The following is an 18,926-nucleotide window of genomic DNA, read 5'->3' on the forward strand; positions in this document are numbered from 1 at the left end:
CCCACGGGGCGGCCTATCCCTCCCCAGCTGCAGCGGCTCAGCCCTCCTGAAGCCCCCACCCCAAAGAGGCCTCACTCCTGCTGAGTGACCAGAGCCACGTCAGCTTTTCCTGGAAGGCAAAGAAAGATCCTGGAGAGAGAGAGAAAGAAAATAGAGTGAGAGGGATAGAGCCCAGCAGAGAGGGAACCGGAGAGAAACTGAGAGACCAAGGAAAGAGAGACAGAGAGATGGGGGAGAAAGAAAGAAAAAAACCGCAGCATCACTAAGAACCGGGGTTAGAGTGAAGGTAGAGAAAGGAAGACACAGCAAAGGAGATGGAGAGAGAAGGTCTAGTGGGCCTGGAAATCAGCTTTGAGAGGAAGGAGACAGCAGGCACTCAGAAGCGTGGGCAGCCGTGATGGTAGGGCTTTGCCATCATGCCAAGAGGGCAGGTGGGTCTTGATCCCAACCTCACTCTCTCTCCACACAGCTTGTGGGAATAATTGGTAGGGAGCTCAGCTGCTCCTGGAGGGACTTGGGTAAGCCTGTGGGTCTCCCCAGAAGGAGAGTCTGTCCTGGGCCATTGAAAATACAGTTTCTCTTTTTCATGTGGGAGTCAGATGAGACTGTCTGACGTCCTTCAGCCTTGATGTTCTAGAATTTCTAACGAACGTCTGCCTTCGCATGAGGAGTCTGCGTGCACATGTGTGTTCATGCGCGTTCATTTCTATTTGCATGCACTGTGCTGGTTTTCCATGTGTGCTTGTTGGCACGTGCACACTGTGGGTATGAGGGGTAGACAGCTCCAGCGTCAGCTCCTCGTGCAGGCTCGCAAGGCTGTAACTGGGGGCATAGGCCAGGCCCCATCTTCTCGCCTCCGCCCAGAGGCCCTCGCCCAGACAAAGCATGCCTGGCCCCCGGCTGACTCTACTCCTGTTTTCTCTCCCACCCTCCACTTTCCTCTCCACGCACCCCTCCCCATTGCTCAGGTGTGAGGGTTTCTCACCTAGAGCCAGACATCCTGGAATGTGAAGTCAAGTGGGCCTTAGGAACCATCACTACGAACAAAGCTAGTGGAGGTGATGAAATTCCAGTTGAGCTATTTCAAATCCTGAAAGATGATGCTGTGAAAAGGCTGTACTCAATATGTCAGCAAACTTGGAAAACTCAGCCGTGGCCACAGCACTGGAAAAGGTCAGTTTTCATTCCAAACCCAAAGAAAGGCAATGCCAAAGAATGCTCCAACTACCGCACAATTGCACTCATCTCACACGCTAGTAAAGCAATGCTCAAAATTCTCCAGGCCAGGCTTCAGCAATATGTGAACTTCCAGATGTTCAAGCTGGTTTTAGAAAAGGCAGAGGAACCAAAGATCAAATTGCCAACATTCACTGGCTCATCGAAAAAGTAAGTGAGTTCCAGAAAAACATCTATTTCTGCTTTATTGACTACGCCAAAGCCTTTGACTATGTGGATCACAATAAACTGTGGAAAATTCTGAAAGAGATGGGCATACCAGACCACCTGACCTGCCTCTTGAGAAACCTGTATGCAGGTCAGGAAGCAACAGTTAGAACTGGACATGGAACAACAGACTGGTTCCAAATAGGAAAAGCAGTACGTCAAGGCTGTATATTGTCACCCTGCTTATTTAAATTATATGTAGAATACATCATGAGAAACGCTGGGCTGGATGAAGCACAATCTGGAATCAAGATTGCCGGGAGAAATGTCAATAACCTCAGATATGCAGATGACACCACCCTCATGGCAGAACGTGAAGAAAAACTAAAGAGCCTCTTGATGAAAGTGGAAGAAGAGAGTGAAAAAGTTGGCTTAAAGCTCAACATTCAGAAAACGAAGATCATGGCATCCAGTCCAATCATTTCATGGCAAATAGGTGGGGAAACAGTGGCAGACTTTATTTTTTTGGTCTCCAAAGTCACTGCAGATGGTGACTGCAGCCATGAAATTAAAAGACAATTGCTCCTTGGAAGGAAAGTTATGACCAACCTAGACAGCATATTCAAAAGCAGGAACATAACTTTGCCAACAAAGGTCCATCTAGTCAAGGCTACGGTTTTTCCAGTGGTCATGTATGGATGTGAGAGTTGGACTACAAAGAAAGCTGAGCACCGAGGAATTGATGCTTTTGAACTGTAGAGTTGGAGAAGACTCTTGAGAGTCCCTTGGACTTCAAGGAGATCCAATCAGTCCATCCTAAAAGAGCTCAGCCCTGGGTGTTCTTTGGAAGGACTGATGTTGAAGCTCAAACTCCAATACTTTGGCCACCTGATGCAAAGATCTGACTCATTTGAAAAGACCCTGATGCTGGGAAAGATTGAGGGCAGGAGGAGAAGGGGACGACAGAGGATGAAATGGCTGGATGGCATCACTGACTCGATGCACGTGAATCTGAGTGAACTCCAGGAGTTGGTGATGGACAGGGAGGCCTGGTGTGCTGCGGTTCATGGGGTTGCAAAGAGTCAGACACAACTGAGCGACTGAACTGAACTGAGGGTCTCTTCCTTCTCTTCTTTGGTTTCACTTCCTCAGATCCTGAAAACCAGAAAGTGTCTCCGTGATCTGCCCCACCCCCCACCCTGCTCCCTGTGTTCAGCTTTTCACATCACCTGCTCCCACCTTGGGGCCCTGCTATTGCTCTTTTCTCAAACTGGACTCTGTAGGGCTCACTTCCTCTATCTCTGGAGACTTTCAGATACCAACTCTCCAGATCTTCCCCAGGCACCATATTGTCACTCTGTCCCCTCAGTTCAGTTCAGTCAGTTCAGTTGTTCAGTCGTGTCTGACTCTTCACAACCCCATGCACGCCAGGCCTCCCTGTCCATCACCAACTCCCGGAGCTTGCTCAAACTCATGTCCATTGAGTTGGTGATGCCATTCAACCATCTTATCCTCTGTCGTCCCCTTCTCTTCCTGCCCTCAATCTTTCCCAGCATGAGCGTCTTTTCAAATGAGTCAGATCTTTGCATCAGGTGGCCAAAGTATTGGAGTTTGAGCTTCAACATCAGTCCCTCCAATGAACACCCAGGACTGATCTCCTTTAGGATGGGCTGGTTGGATCTCCTTGCAGTCCAAGGGACTCTCAAGAGTCTTCTCCAACACCACAGTTCAAAAGCATCAATTCTTCGGTGCTCAGCTTTCTTTATTTATAATCCAACTCTCACATCCATACATGACCACTGGAAAAACCGTAGCCTTGACTAGATGGACCTTTGTTGGCAAAGTTATGTCTCTGCTTTTTAATATGCTGTCTAGGTTGGTCATAACTTTCCTTCCAAGAAGCATGGCTGCAGTCACCATCTGCAGTGATTTTGGAGCCCCCAAAAATAAAGTCTGCCACTGTTTCCCCACCTATTTGCCATGAAATGATCAGACCGGATGCCATGATCTTCGTTTTCTGAATGTTGAGCTTTAAGCCAACTTTTTCACTCTCTTCTTTCACTTTCATCAAGAGGCTCTTTAGTTTTTCTTCACTTTCTGCCATAAGGGTGGTGTCATCTGCATATCTGAGGCTATTGACATTTCTCCCGGCAATCTTGATTCCAGATTGTGCTTCATCCAGCCCAGCGTTTCTCATGATGTATTCTGCATATAAGTTAAATAAGCAGGGTGACAATATACAGCCTTGACGTACTGCTTTTCCTATTTGGAACCAGTCTGTTGTTCCATGTCCAGTTCTAACTGTTGCTTCCTGACCTGCATACAGGTTTCTCAAGAGGCAGGTCAGGTGGTCTGGTATGCCCATCTCTTTCAGAATTTTCCACAGTTTATTGTGATCCACATAGTCAAAGGCTTTGGCATAGTCAATAAAGCAGAAATAGATGTTTTTCTGGAACTCACTTACTTTTTCGATGAGCCAGTGAATGTTGGCAATTTGATCTTTGGTTCCTCTGCCTTTTCTAAAACCAGCTTGAACATCTGGAAGTTCACATATTGCTGAAGCCTGGCCTGGAGAATTTTGAGCATTGCTTTACTAGCGTGTGAGATGAGTGCAATTGTGCGGTAGTTGGAGCATTCTTTGGCATTGCCTTTCTTTGGGTTTGGAATGAAAACTGACCTTTTCCAGTGCTGTGGCCACGGCTGAGTTTTCCAAGTTTGCTGACATATTGAGTACAGCCTTTTCACAGCATCATCTTTCAGGATTTGAAATAGCTCGTAGTGATGCTTTCTAAGGCCCACTTGACTTCACATTCCAGGATGTCCGGCTCTAGGTGAGTGATCACACCATCGTGATTATCTGGGTCATGAAGATCATTTTTGTACAGTTCTTATATTCTTGCCATCTCTTCATAATATCTTCTGCCTCTGTTAGGTTCATACCATTTCTGTCCTTTATTAAGCACATCTTTGCATGAAATGTTGCCTTGGTATCTCTAATTTTCTTGAAGAGATCTCTAGTCTTTCCCATTCTATTGTTTTTCTTATTTCTTTGCACTAATCACTGAGGAAGGCTTTCTTATCCCTCCTTGCTATTCTTTGGAACTCTGCATTCAGATGGTTATATCTTTCCTTTTCTCCTTTGCTTTTTGCTTCTCCTCCTTTCACAGCTGTTTGTAAGGCCTCCTCAGACAGCCACTTTGTTTTTTGCATTTCTTTTTCTTGGGGATGGCCTTGATCCCTGTCTCCTGTATATTGTCACAAACCTCCGGCCATAGTTCATCAGGCAGTCTGTCTAACAGATTTAGTCCCTTAAATCTATTTCTCATCCACAGTATAATCGAAGGGATTTGATTTAGGTCATACCTGAATGGTCTAGTGGTTTTCCCTAGTTTCTTCCAGTTTTTGAATCTGCCCCCTCACTCTGCCTTATTTGTCCCTCTTCTTCTTCTTCTTTTTTTTTTAGCTGCATGGCTGTGGGATTTACAGGATTTTTGCTCCCTGACCATAGATTGAACCCGGGCCATGATAGTGAAAGTCCTAAACCACTGGACCACAAGGAAATTCTCTGTCTCTCTTCCTAACACCTTTGATGTATCCGAGTATAATTCTTCTCCATCTCCCCAGTCTGAATATGAGCTCCACATGAGAGGGTATTTGGTTCTGTTCACTGCAATACCCCCAGCACCTGCCAAGGGCCAGTCACCTAGTAGGTGCTCAATAAATAGTGTTGAATGAATTAGTGAAGAAAGACCTCTAGGCTCCTAGCAGGAAACCTCTGCCCGCAGCCCTCCTCTGTCTGCCCAGGGTCCCACCAGCCCCTCCCTTCTGTGTGGCACTGCCCTCTCTGTCGCTGGACACTCTCTAGCTGGCCTTTCTGACCCCCACCTCCTAGCACCATCCTCACTGCCCTCTCCTGACCTTTCCCTTAGTTCACAGGGACCACTTTCAGCAGCAGTGCCAACTGGGACATATTTCATTGGAATTATTTTTGTTCTGCAGGTCAATCCCAAAATTTCCAGAAATTCAGACCTTGGCCACTCACTCAGAGCACATAGCAGATTTCCAGTTTGCAGCCCCAGCCCTTCTCCAAGGCTAGAGGTGGGACTGGGGAGTGCTGCGAATGAATGAGGCTTTGAACTAATGTTCCAGACTGGGGCCAGAGTTTCAGGGTCAGGATACCTGTCCCTAAGTAGCTCTAGGGTGCCAAAACAGGCCAAAAGCTATTTGTTAGGGGTCAGCTTGAAAGGCTAGGTTTGGATGAAGGTGCAGGTTTAGAGGGTGGGACAGGAGTATTTTAAAACCAGGTCTGAAGCAGGGTCTGGGATCCGGAATGGGAGAATAGCAATGGTCCCTGTGCTTTATTGGAAGGCAAAATCCTTGGCAGTAGGCAGAAGACTATAGACTAATGTAAACATGCCAAAGGAGAAACAGGGAGACAAGGGCAGAGAGAGAAAGAAAGAGGAGAGGGCAGGCAGCACTGGAGCCATGAGAGAACAGGGTGTGAAAGGTGGTGACAGCTAGGAGGAGCGTGGAGCATCCTGCCAGCAGCAGAAAGCCCTCCAGGTTAATGCTTCCCATTAACCGGCCAGGCGGCAGCACCGTTTCCATGTAATCCTGCTCCACACAAACCTGCAGAAAGAGGTTGCAGGCAGGGCAGCAGGCTTCTCCCAACCTTGAGAGGCTTCCTGGAGGGTACCAATGAGAGCACCACCCGGAAATGGAGGGAGGACAGGAGTTCCTTCTGAGGCTGCTGACCATTGGGAAGCAGGGCCACAGGGCTGTGCTGACCTCAGCCTAAGGCTGCCTCTCAGGGGAAGACAAGAAGAGGAGACAGGTGGCTGGCCAAGCTGGGGAGGTGGCCTCGGCTGCAGAGAACTCTGGGAGAGAGCCAGGCAGGACAGAATGCTGCACTACATAGGGGTGTAGGGGTTGGGAGAAGGGGGTATGAGCTGGGGGTGAGGAAGATTTGAGGGAGGAGCTTGGAACTTGAATGGTGTTTCATGACAAAGAATGCAAATCATACAACAGAAAATCAAATGGACAGAGAGGCTTAATATAAAATATTACAGTTCTCTGCCTCCCATCCTTTCCTGCCCCGTCCTCCCCAGAGGCAACAAGTTGGGATGGTTTCTGTTTTTAGTTCTGCTGTGGTTACACACATCAGGCCTGCCCAGAACGTTTGCAGGGCCTGGGACAAGGGCACACTGGGGGCACACATAGCATGTGTCTAAATATTTAGAAGTTGTAAATCCTGCAAGCTACATAAAGTGTTCTATTCTCCTACCTTGAAAAATGTACTTTCATAACCGTTTGAAGGCCAAGTTCAAATTTAGAATTCTTGTACTCTTTGGAGTCCTAGAACTAGACAGGCAGGCAGGGCCCACCCACCGTCTCCCACAGCCCCCAGCTGACAGCTGGCCTGTTTCTCTTCCCACCCCAGGCTCCATCCCGTACCACGAGGGGCCCTATGCAAAGAGAAGTGAATGCCCCAGTCCCCCCACCCAAGCTCTGTCCACATCCCCTGCCTCCCTCAAACTGACTCAGGCCTCAGGGGACACACACCCTGGTGTAGCTCTCCCTCAGGAGGAGTGGTTAGGGTGAGAAGACTTACAGATGCCCTGGAAGTAGGTTTCAGGCTGTTCATTTGGGCAGAGAATTCCAGGGTGCCAGGTCTAGAAGTGGGTGCAGGCTCTAGGTGGAAAAGTCCCCTTGAGAGGCATGTGCAAGATGGGATTGCTAGATAAAATACAGGATGTCCATTGAACAGCAATATTTTTTTAGTGTAAGTATGGCCCCAATAGTAAATGGGAGCATACATATACTGAAAAAAAAAAAAAAAAAGAACAAAAACCGTATTTGTTATCTGAAATTCTACCAAACATGGCAACTCTAGGCTAGAGTCAGAGCAGAGCCTTCTAAAGTGCAGGGCTAGCTAAAATAGTCCTGGTTCTTCTGTTGGTTGCCTTTGTTCTCTAAATAGTACCCCTTCCTTCCTCCTCCATAGAGTGGTGCTGTGTGCTGTGCTTTGTCGCTCAGTTGCGTCTGACTCTTGGCTACTGATGGACTATAGCCCACTAGGCACCTCTGTCCACGGGGATTCTCCAGGCAAGAATACTAGAGTGGTTTGCCATGCCCTCCTCCAGGGGATCTTCCCAACTCAGGGACTGAAACTAGGTCTCCTGCATTGCAGGCTGATTCTTTACCGTCTGAGCCACCAGGGAAGGAGATGCCATCTAATGCCTCCCACTAAACAAAATGAGAAATCTGCCATTCCTTTCTCTCCTCTTCCCCTCCCCCACACTCATCTACCTCTCAGCCTGTCTGTAACAGTCTGACATTTTAAAAGAATGATGATATTTAAATGCTGTGTTGAAGTCATAATTACGTCAGTTGCATTTTGTCTTTAGATCGGCTTTAAAAATTAAGAAAAATAAATAAACCAATATTACTAGGAGTACAGTTCACTGCTGAGCAAAGGAATATGTACCCAAGGATGATTTCCTTCCCTTCTGATCTGAGGTCGTGATGCCCAGGCCGTTTAAAGGGTGGCTGAGAATGCCCCAAGGTCATATGTATTCAGTTTTCTTAGGCTCCATCAAGTACTCAAAGGCTTGCCACAGTTTCATTTGCTTTATATTTGGGTGATGGCTTTTTTTGTATGGCTTTTTATTTTCATGGAGTTTCTAATTGCTTTCTTTATTCCTATTGTCAAAAGAATAATGTGCCTTCACCATATTCTAAAAATGACCCCGCTTTGTATACGTCTCCTTGTGCTGACATTGCCTCGTATTAAAAGCCCCTACTTTCCTTAATGACTTGCTTTATTGATATACGAGCTGCTTCTATTTATTTTTGCTTTTCAAGCAGCTGGAAGCCCTTTGAAACCCTGATGCCTTGTTCAGTTATAGAGCCCAGAATGAGGCCAGGCTTGGGAGAGCACCACTGACTTGATGGACATGAGTTTGAGCAAGCTCCGGGAGTTGGTAATGGACAGGGAAGCCTGGCGTGCTGCAGTCCATGGGGTCGCAAATGTCGGACACGACTGAGAGACTGAACTGAACTGAGAGGACATCTAATCAAAAGACCCCTTTAGAACCCTCAAGCTCCTCCCTGATACTCAATCATAATGTTCCCTCTAGAACACCATCAATTCCGGGGAAGTTTTTACTCCAAAGAGGCCCATCACTTTGGAGAATTTTGAGGGTATCCTTCTCAGAAGAATTCCAAACATTATTAGTGGTTTCTGGAGCCCTGTGCCTAGCCCCAGTTCAGTGACTACCTTCAGGAAGCTTCCAGTCTGTTGGTTTATCTTGCCGCTACATGAGGCTCACACATGAAGAAAAGCCCAATTGCCCATCCCAGAGAATGAGAGATCTTCTCTCGCTCTTCTCCTTACTGCTTCCTGTTGGACACTGGAGACCTCTCTCCCAAGAAGGAAGGCTGGTTGCTGGTGGGAAGAGGGCAGAGAGGGGTTGGGAGGGCACATCAATTGACCCACCCCTCTTTAGGTTATATGAACCATTAGGGGATACCCCAAAGGCCACGGTGGGGGCATTGAACTCTGAGGCAGTGTTACCAAAATCTTGGCTTTTTGTGAACCAATGCCAGACAGAAATAAGGAGACAGAGTAATGGAGGAGAAAGAAAGGGTGCCTTTTTTGCCCTGCCAGGCAAAGGGGGAAAACAGTAGGCCAAGGCCAGCAGAACTATGCACCCTGTCCCCAGTGAGTAGGGAGAGGTTATATAGTCAGGCCGGAGAAGGCAATGGCACCCCACTCCAGTACTCTTGCCTGGAAAATCCCATGGATGGAGGAGCCTGGTAGGCTGCAGTCCACGGGGTCGCAAAGAGTCAGACATGACTGAGCGACTTCACTTACTTACTTAGAGAGGAGCACAGACAAAGTGTGGGCCATGGCAGAGAGTGAGTGTGGCCGCCAAATGTGGTGTGGCTAGTTTTCATAGGCTGGGTAGTTTCATATGCATTATTCCATCTATTTTGGAGAATGGGTGGAGGTTTGCAGGAACTGGGCCACTGCCCACTCCTTGCTCTTTTGATAGTGCCTTGGAACTGTCGTGGCGCCTCTGGGTGTGTCATTTAGCTTGCTGACTGAGGATCAGGGTCTAGTCTTGTCTACCATCGTGGTCCCATTTGATTCTAACCGGTTTATGTTGTCTTGGGCTATGTCATTCTTTCAAAAGTTGTGCCCTGTCCTTTTCCCTCCGGTTACATTTTTAGCCTTTTTTTCTTTCTTATTTGAGGCAGGAATTACCAAAAATTGTACCTACCATTCTTTAAATACCATGTGCCAGACCTTTCATACAAACTATCTCCTTAAAACCACACAAAACATAGGCATTTTTATTACCCATTCTAGAGAAGGGAGGTCTTCCCTGGTAGCTCAGCTGGTAAAGAATCTGCCTGCAATGCAGGAGACCACGGTTCAATTCCTGGGTCAGGAAGATTCCCTGGAGAAGTGATAGACTACCCACTCTGGTATTCTTAGGCTTTCCTGGTGGCTCAGATGGTAAAGAATCCACCGTCAATGCAGGAGACCTGGGTTTGATCTCTGGGGTAGGAAGGTCTCCTGGAGGAGGGCATGGCAACCCACTCCAATATTCTTGCCTGGAGAATCCCCATGAATAGAAGAGACTGGTGAGCTACAGTCCATGGGGTCATGGAGAGTTGGACACAACTGAGTGACTAAACACAGAGAAGGGAACACTGAGGCTCGGGTTAAGAAATTCATCAATGTCGCCTTGCTTAGGAAATAAGGGGACCAGAAGGGGCCTGACATTCTGGATCAACTGTGGCTTTATCAGGAAAGAGGAGGATAAGAGATGTGAAGGTGGAATTTGACCAAAATCCCAGCCACCAGAGTGCCAGTGTGAGGAAGGGAGCCAGGCCCTGACAGCTCATTGACTTCTCTCGTGTGGGCACCTTGGAGCCGGTGAAGAGGCTTGGATGTGAGAACTACAGGACAAGAGCTGCGATTTCTGAATTTGGCATCTGGAGCAGAGGAGATAGATTAGCAAGGCGGGAGAGAAGGGGGCTGGGGTGCAGGGAGAGTTGTCAGGAGGTTGTGTCAATCACCCAGAGGAGAAGCAGTAGGAAGAGGGCAGCAGTGGAGTGGGCAGGGGTGAGAGGCAGTGAGGAAATAACCAGATGGGAACAAGTTGGGCCTGCGCTTGGGGTTGTTTCAGGAAGGCAGACCCCTTCCAAGGCCCAAGAGTGGGTTCTTGTCTAACACTCAGAAATGAATTGTCTGAGGAGACACGTGTGCTGACAAAGCAAGAGACGTTATTGGGAAGGGGCGCCCGGGCAGACAACAGAAGGGTAGGGGAACCCCAGAACCTCATGGCTTGCAGTCTCGGGTTTTATGATGGTGGGATTAGTTTCAGGGTTGTCTTTGGCCAGTCATCCTGACTCAGGATTCTTCCTGGTGGCACACACATTGCTCAGCCAAGATGGATTCCAGCGAGAAGGATTCTGGGAGGTGGTAGGATGCGTGGTGTCTCCCTTTGACCTTTCCCAAACTCTTCCGGTTGGTGGTGGCTTGTTAGTTCCATGTTCCTTACCAGGACCTCCTGTCTTAAAATAACTCACACAAACAGTTACTATGGTGCTTGGCCAGGGTGGGTGGTTTCAGTCAGTGTGTTTCTGCTGACAGGACGAGCAAAGGGGCTTTCCCGGGGCTGGCAGAGAGGGCAGTCACTGCTTCACTGGTTCGCAAAGGGATGGTGAGAGGGAGCAGCTTCCGTGGCCCAGAGACCCTCATTCATTCACTCTGTAGCATCCCCTGGGCTCCTGTGATGAGGCAGTTTCTGGGGACAGAGGGCAGGGGATGAGGTGGACAGCAGGCTGCCTTCATAGAGTTTATGAAAGTCCCTGAGAGTGAACTCTCTGAGCAAGAGTTCTTCCCCTCTCCCCCATTCCTTCTTTCCTCTTGAGAGTTTTTAGGGTTGCGGGTGTGAGCTTCTAGGGGAGGGGAGAATCTGGCTGATCCCTCTTCTTGTTCCTCCCCAATCACAAGCTGATTCTTTATCCAAAGTCACATATGTTCCCCAGGGCCCTTCCCACACCTGTCCCATTCTCCAATTTCACTGGGGGACTTCTTTTCTTTATGTTTTCTTTTTGTCTCAGTTCCATTCAAGGCAGTTGTGCACGTCCATCAGAATGACTGCTGTGAAATGTTAAAGCAGTGAAATAGCACTATTCACCTATTAGAATGGCTGAAAAGGAATTAAACAAAAAAACTCTAAAATAATCAGGTGCTTGCTGGGATGCGGAGCAGCTCGTACATGGCTGGGGCAATGCAAAATGGCACAGCCACTTTGGGAAACAATACAAGAGCTTACCTTTATATTTAGTGTACAACCTATCAATTCTACCCTTAGGGAGGTACTCAATAAAAATAAAAATACATGGTCATCCGAAAGCCTGCATGCATATGTTTAAAGTAGCACTATTCATAATCACCCAGGACTGAAACAACATCAGGTAGTGAATGAATTAAAAGAAACACAGGCATACATCCATAATATGGAAGGTTGCTGCTGCAAAGCCGCTCAGTCATGTCCGATTCGCAGCAACCCCAGGGACTGCAGCCTACCAGGCTCCTCCATCCATGGGATTTTCCAGGCAAGAGTACTGGAGTGGGTTGCCATTGCCTTCTCTGATAATATGGAATATTTCCTAGCAATAAAAAACATTGAATAACTGATACACATGACATGGATGAATCTCAGAACCATTATGCTGAATGACAAACAGGATGACCAACTTTTCAGAGAGTCTAAGACAGCTATGCCATACCAGACCAAAAAATAAATGTATAATAATATCATGTGTAATAAATAATTATATACATATGAGCTATTACTTTCAAATTTTTACTAAACAAGTATAAAAATAGGTTTTTATTTGAAATTATGTATTATTCTATATTGTTTACTCTCTGTTACACAAAAGCTATCATTTAAACAATAGTAGCAATGGTGGAAACAGTGTCAGACTTTATTTTTTGGGGCTTCAAAATCACTGCAGATGGTGACTGCAGCCATGAAATTAAAAGATGCTTACTCCTTGGAAGGAAAGTTATGACCAACCTAGATAGTATATTGAAAAGCAGAGACATGACTTTGCCAACAAAGGTCCATCTAGTCAAGGCTATGGTTTTTCCAGTAGTCATGTATGTATGCGAGAGTTGGACTGTGAAGAAAGCTGAGCGCTGAAGAATTGATGCTTTTGAGCTGTGGTGTTGGAGAAGACTCTTGAGAGTTCCTTGGACTGCAAGGAGATCCAACCAGTCCATTCTAAAGGAGATCAGCCCTGGGTGTTCTTTGGAAGGAATGATGCTAAAACTGAAACTCCAGTACTTTGGCCACCTCATGCGAAGAGTTGACTCATTGGAAAAGACTCTGATGCTGGGAGGGATTGGGGGCAGGAGGAAAAGGGGACAACAGAGGATGAGATGGCTGGATGGCATCATCGACTCAATGGACATGAATTTGAGTGAACTCCGGGAGTTGGTGATGGACAGGGAGGCTTGGCGTGCTGCAGTTCATGGGGTCATAAAGAGTCAGACACGACTGAGCGACTGAACTGAACTGAGCAATGGTGGTCATTAATAGTAGAACTAGGCATGTAGTAAGTGTGAGAAAAACTATAAAAATATTTTTGTACTCTTTATATCCTCTGACATAGCAGTTTATCTTTTAAACTCTATTGGATATTAAAATTTTGTAAGTTAATCATATATTCTTAAGATACATACATGTAAGACTTCTAAAAGGAACACTCTATAAATATAATAGTATCAGTTAAACAAAACAGATATTACCTGTACTTAATAAAAAGTAACAAAGATGTTTTTCCTTCTGTCCCATGATATGGTAGCATATTTTTACTCTTTCAGCTTCTTTTACCAATGACACCTCTCTGAATTGCCTGCAGCCTTTATGACAGCCTTCTTTTTCTTTATGTGGTGGTGAAATGGAATAGAGACCAATAGAGTTTAGACAGTTAAACACTTTGACCTGCAGTTCTGCTCTTCTCAAGCCTGCACTACACAGGGTCCTAGGGTTGGCTCAACGTGACAACACTGTGCTAGGCAGCCTCTCAACAAAAAGTGCGTGAGCCTGGAATACTTAGGATTTTACTTATTTGCATCAGCAGAAATTTGAACTTGTAGAAATTAATTTCCACCTCTCCAAAAATGCCCTTCCTCTTTGTACCTACAAGCTCATTTTAGGAGACCAGCTGTTTGTCAGCCTTTTGTGTCTATAAATTCATCCCATATGTTCTCCATGTCTAAGACATCCATCACTGTATTTTACTTTATTACTAATCTGATTTGTTTATCCGTGTCTGGTCTAAATGCAGCATGAGGGGTTTTTGGTTGTGGCACGTGGGCTTTTCTCTAGTTACCTTGCAGCATGTAGGATCTTAGTTCCCCGACCAGGGATTGAACCCACGTCCCCTGCATTGGAAGGTGGATTCTTAACCACCAGACCACCAAGGAAGCCTTAAAAGTCCATCATTTTAAAACATCTTGAAGCATATCGAATGGCATCACAAGTTAAACCTCTTTTCTCAGGAAAAGTGGTTCTAAACCACAGAGGCCATTTGAACTTGTGAAACTGAATTTGGGTTTCAAATGAGTGACGGCAAAGGAATTCAGAAAGTCCTGTCAGCTCGGCTGTCCTTTACCGATGATAATTTTTTGAATTCCGAAGCAGTCTCACTTCCAAGAAATGAGTCGTTTTTTTCATTGGATGAGCTTCTATCCAACCTGCACCTGAGTGGAACTAGTCAGGTGCACTCCGTTCATCCTTTTCTGCAACTTCTTCAAAGAGCACCAGACAATTTTGGGGAGAAATGGCATATAGATTTCCATTTCACAGTAACCCCTTTCTCCACTCTCATCCTCAGTATATTTGAGGAGGGGTGGTGGTCAAGGGCATGCCACACAGCTTTCAGGATCTCAGTTCCCCGACCAGGGATTGAACCCGGGCCGTGGCAGTGAAAGCTGAGAATCCTAACCACTAAGTCACCGGGAATTCCGTCTCAGTGTATTTCTAAGTTATAGAAGGACATTCTTCTGGTCCCACACTTGGAAAGTGTTATTTTATAGTAGGTCAATATTTTAACATCTATTCCATAAGATGTCTTGTAAGCGTATGCCTAAGGAGGCTATCTTCTTCTACTTCTATAAATTAAAAATCTCATTGAGTGCTTATTCATGCTTTCAGGAAACGGAAAAGTGACCTAAACTTTCATCATGAAAATCTCAATATCCAAAGTAAGCAAATCAAACCTCCTTTTAGCAGTGTTATGTAAAAGGTGTACAGGACGTTTAGCCTGGTGAGATTTAAAAATTTCTCTTTGGTGAGAAGTTCATAGACTAAATGGAATTTTTCAACATTTACTTTTGCACTGTTTGCCAATATGCCAACAGACGAGCAAAGTTAACATTTAGACGAGATAACAATCTTTTGTTTCATATAATCTGTGATTTCACTAAGATCTTCAAAGAAATCAGGAAAACAATTTAAAACTCCATCTTTCAACTAAAAATACCACAGACCCCGGGAGAACCTGTTTGGGTTGCCGTTTTCAGCACATGGCTAGATGTGTTACTGAATGTGTGGATGCTGGAACAGCTCACAGAATCCGCTCTGCCCTGCAAAGGGCCAACACATCTGTTAAACAAAATTCCCCCCATTTGTTTCCCCAGAGAACATTTTCGCCACAACCTCTGAATCAGGAAATGTAACTTAGTTTCACAAGACAATTGAGAAAACAGCACCATAATAAATGATGTACCCAGTCTAATTCAGCGGCTGCCATGTTCAATTGAGCATTGGTATCTTTGGGGAGATGAAAACTCTTGACTGATTTAGAAGTAACTGTCACCTCCCAGACTTATGAACAGATCCTTCCTTCCCTAGCCAGGCTGCTGTGCTTGGTCAGGGAGGTACTCCCCTCCATTACAGAGACCTCAGAAGAACATCTCTTAGAACAAAGCAAGAGTGTGTCGCCTCCCCACGCTAGAGTGAGGTTTCAGGATGACTTTTCTAGACTGATGCTCAGCCAGTCAACTGTGTAGCCGGAAAGGTAGGAGGTGATGCTCTAATTGGTGTAACTGCTTCTGGGCCTTACAGGTGACTAAGAGATGTGGGGGAGGGGAGGGTTTCATTAATATAGTATCCTCAATGCTCTGCACTGGGGAGGTGAGTAGGGAGAGTGAGCAGACGCAGTTATAGGGATGCAGCCCACATTTGTGGAAGAGAGAGCATGTTGAGTGCATAGATCAGTTGCACCTTTTAAAAAAAGATTTATTTCTTTACTTATTTTTTGTCCACTCGGTGCAGCATGTGGGATCTTAGTTCCCCAACTAGGGAGCGAACCAATGACCCCTGCAGTGGAAATGCAAAGTTTTAACCACTGGACCACCAAGGAAGTCCCCAGTTGCACCTCTGTCATCAGTTACCCGAGGGCAGGCCTCTCTCTGCTCCATTCAGTTGCTCCTCTCCCATCCTCCCACCAGGAATAAGAAGATGCTCTGTCAGATTGCGTGGACCAGGCAGAGGTCAGTTGGTTGGAAAGAGGCTAGGCCACCAGACTATAGGTTAGCTGCAAGTGAGCCCAATGAGAAGAGAAAGGTAAGCCCCAGCCTGCAATCACAGGGACCCCACACCAGGTGAGGGGGAATATCTCTTGCCATTAATAATTATGCTGTTTCCAGCTGTTCTAAAAACAGCTCAGAGAAGGAATAATCAACTAAAAATGGATTTGAATGATTTTTTAAGTAAAGGGGAAAGAAAAATCCATCGAAATTAATATCAGGGCATAAAAATGCATAGAGATGAGTAAGTGTTGGCAAAAGCTCACTGTGCGGAAAACCGGTGATTGGGGATGTTTGGTGACTAGGGACATTCACCTGTGCCCAACTTGCTTTGGACAAATCTACTTTTTTGCCACAGTGGAATGCTGGTTCAGTTAGACAATGTTTTTCCACACCTCTCAGAATCTCAGACACCAGGGAGCTGGCAGAGATGTGGGATTTGTCTGGGAAATCCCAGATATGGGATCCAGAAATAGTCCAGAGCCGGTCAAGAGTGATGAAAAGATAAACAAGGCCTGACAAAGCCGCCAGGGGGTGGGGACTCGCTTTAGCAACAGCTTTGGGGGAAGGGTTGACAGAGTTTAGCCGACTGGGTTTTGTCAAGAGCTGCTGAGACTAACAGACCAACTTCCTGCCTCAGTCACTAGGGAGGGCTGAGCTGCTGCTGTTAACATATGCATCCAGCTGCAAGAAGTTAGGTAAAAGTGGAGAAAGCAAGGCAAACAACACAGGGAACTCAGTAAGTGGCAAAAATGTTTGCACCTCCAGCTATTGTTTAAGCTTCCTGTGAGACTGTCATCATTAACCATGTGACTCTGCCATCATCATCCAGTCACTGCCTCCTGCAGGAGTAAGGAGATCTGCTTCGAAACAATGTAGCTTTTTAAAGTAACTTAAAATTTCTCACTCTGATTACACATATTTCCAAGGTAGAAGATATATTTCCAGAATCTCTAGCAGCTATAGATTTGAACAGGGAGAGCTTAACTTCTAGGGCAAAGAGGGACTAGGCACAAGGTGTCCCAATCTCTTCCTCCATCCCCTGAGTTCAGCAACTGTTCCTTGGTTCATTCCTCCATTTAGAAACACCTATTCAATGCCAATAATGTTTCAAGAGCAGTCTAAGTTCATGGAAAGAAAAATAAGGGGCTAGTCCCACTCCCTGTAAAGAGTTTACCTTCCAGGTTTCTGATGTTATCCAGGTTTTTAGTTCCGCAAATGATAATTATGTCTTGTCAAATAAACAGAAATCTAGACTTAGATAAGAGACTTAGATAGAGACTCTAATTAGAAAAACTATTGCAATAGGGAGAACATTCATCTCAGAAATCTGCAAACATCTTAAAATCAAACAGAAAAGGGATTTTCGTTTATAGGGTAGAGGAGAGTCAAGAAGTGATAAGCAGAATCATTGGAGGGAAAGCTGAAACGCAAGGGGAAATACCAGTGAGGTTTGGCAGGAAAAGTGTTTTCCCGCTGTGGTCTGGCAATTCCCAGGAGAGGCAGATGGGGGAGGGGGGCACATCCCAATGTTTCTGTGCTTGCGCAGGCTTGGGGGAACTGGGATCAGGGGACTGGAGTGAAAAGAGAAGCCTGCCTGAAGTGTGGTCAAGGAAAAGCAGAGGGTAAGCAAGGGGCCAGTGTGGATGCTTGGTCCATCTGCAGACACTTTCAATAAGTGTCAGGTGGGCGGCTGATAAGTGCAAGACCAGAGCTGACGAGCTGCACTCCTGCCATTTTCCAATAACCATCCACTCGCACGCCCACACACAGAGAGGCTCACAGGGCTCCTATCCTGTTGTGATTTTGATTGCTTTACTCTATATTTTATATTTTTCTAGACCACAAGCAGTGGCTTCCCTTCCAATGGGTAAAATTCAACCTAATTACCCCCAAAGCACACCCGCTAGCCAAAGAAAAATGAAGAAACAGGTTCACATATATTCTTCTGTTTCATAGAAAAGCCAGAAGAATGGAAATAGAGTTTGTAACTTTTAAGTCATGAGAAGAAAAATACAATAAATAAAACGGGACCAAATTAACAAAAGGCAAGACATGGGAAGGGGGGAAAAGCCAAAAAGAAAAAAAGCAAATCGTGGTGGAGAGAAAACTCAAAATAAGGTGCTAGGAATAGATACGAACGTATCAGGCTTCCCAGGTGGCCCTAGTGGTAAAGAACCCGCCTGCCAAAGCAGGAGATGTAAGAGACGCAGATTCGATCCCCGGGTCAGGAAGATCCCCTGGAGGAGGGTGTGGCAATCCACTCCATTATTTTTGCATGGAGAATCTCATGGACAGAGGTGCCTGGTGGTCTACAGTCCCTAGGGTCACAAAGAGTCGGACACAACTGAAGCGACTCAGCACGCACGCATACGTGAACATATCACTAATGAACTGTGAGCAGTTATCGATGAAAAGAAGGGCATTCAAACTGGGTTTTTTAAAAATCTAGTTACACGTGATTGTGTGGTTAACATGTAGTAGGTTATCTACTGCTCCGTGACAAACCGCTCCAAAACGTAGTGGTTAAAGACAAAAATGTTTCTCACCATCTTGTGGGCTGGCCATCTGGGCAGTTCTGCTGGTCTCGGCCTGGCATTGCTGATGTGGCTGATGTCATTGGACAGCTCGACTGAGGCTGAAGAACCCGGGATGTCCGCAATCCATGCGTGGTCGTTGGTCATGGCTTCGGCGGGGTTCCTGGGCTCTCTTCTCTGTGGCCTCTCATCCTGCAGGAGGTTGGCTGGGGCTTCGTCACAACATGATGATTGGGTGGTTCCGAGGGGGCAAAAGAGGGAGCTTCAAGGCTTCTGAAGACTCAATTTCAGAAACCACAGTTACTTCTGCCACATTCTATCCATCAAAGTGGTCCCAAGTCCAGAACATGCTGCTGGCTGGTGTTAGCAGTGACTGCAGG

The sequence above is a fragment of the Capra hircus genome, chromosome 21, assembly GCF_001704415.2.
Source record: "Capra hircus breed San Clemente chromosome 21, ASM170441v1, whole genome shotgun sequence".
Lineage (NCBI taxonomy): Eukaryota > Metazoa > Chordata > Mammalia > Artiodactyla > Bovidae > Capra > Capra hircus.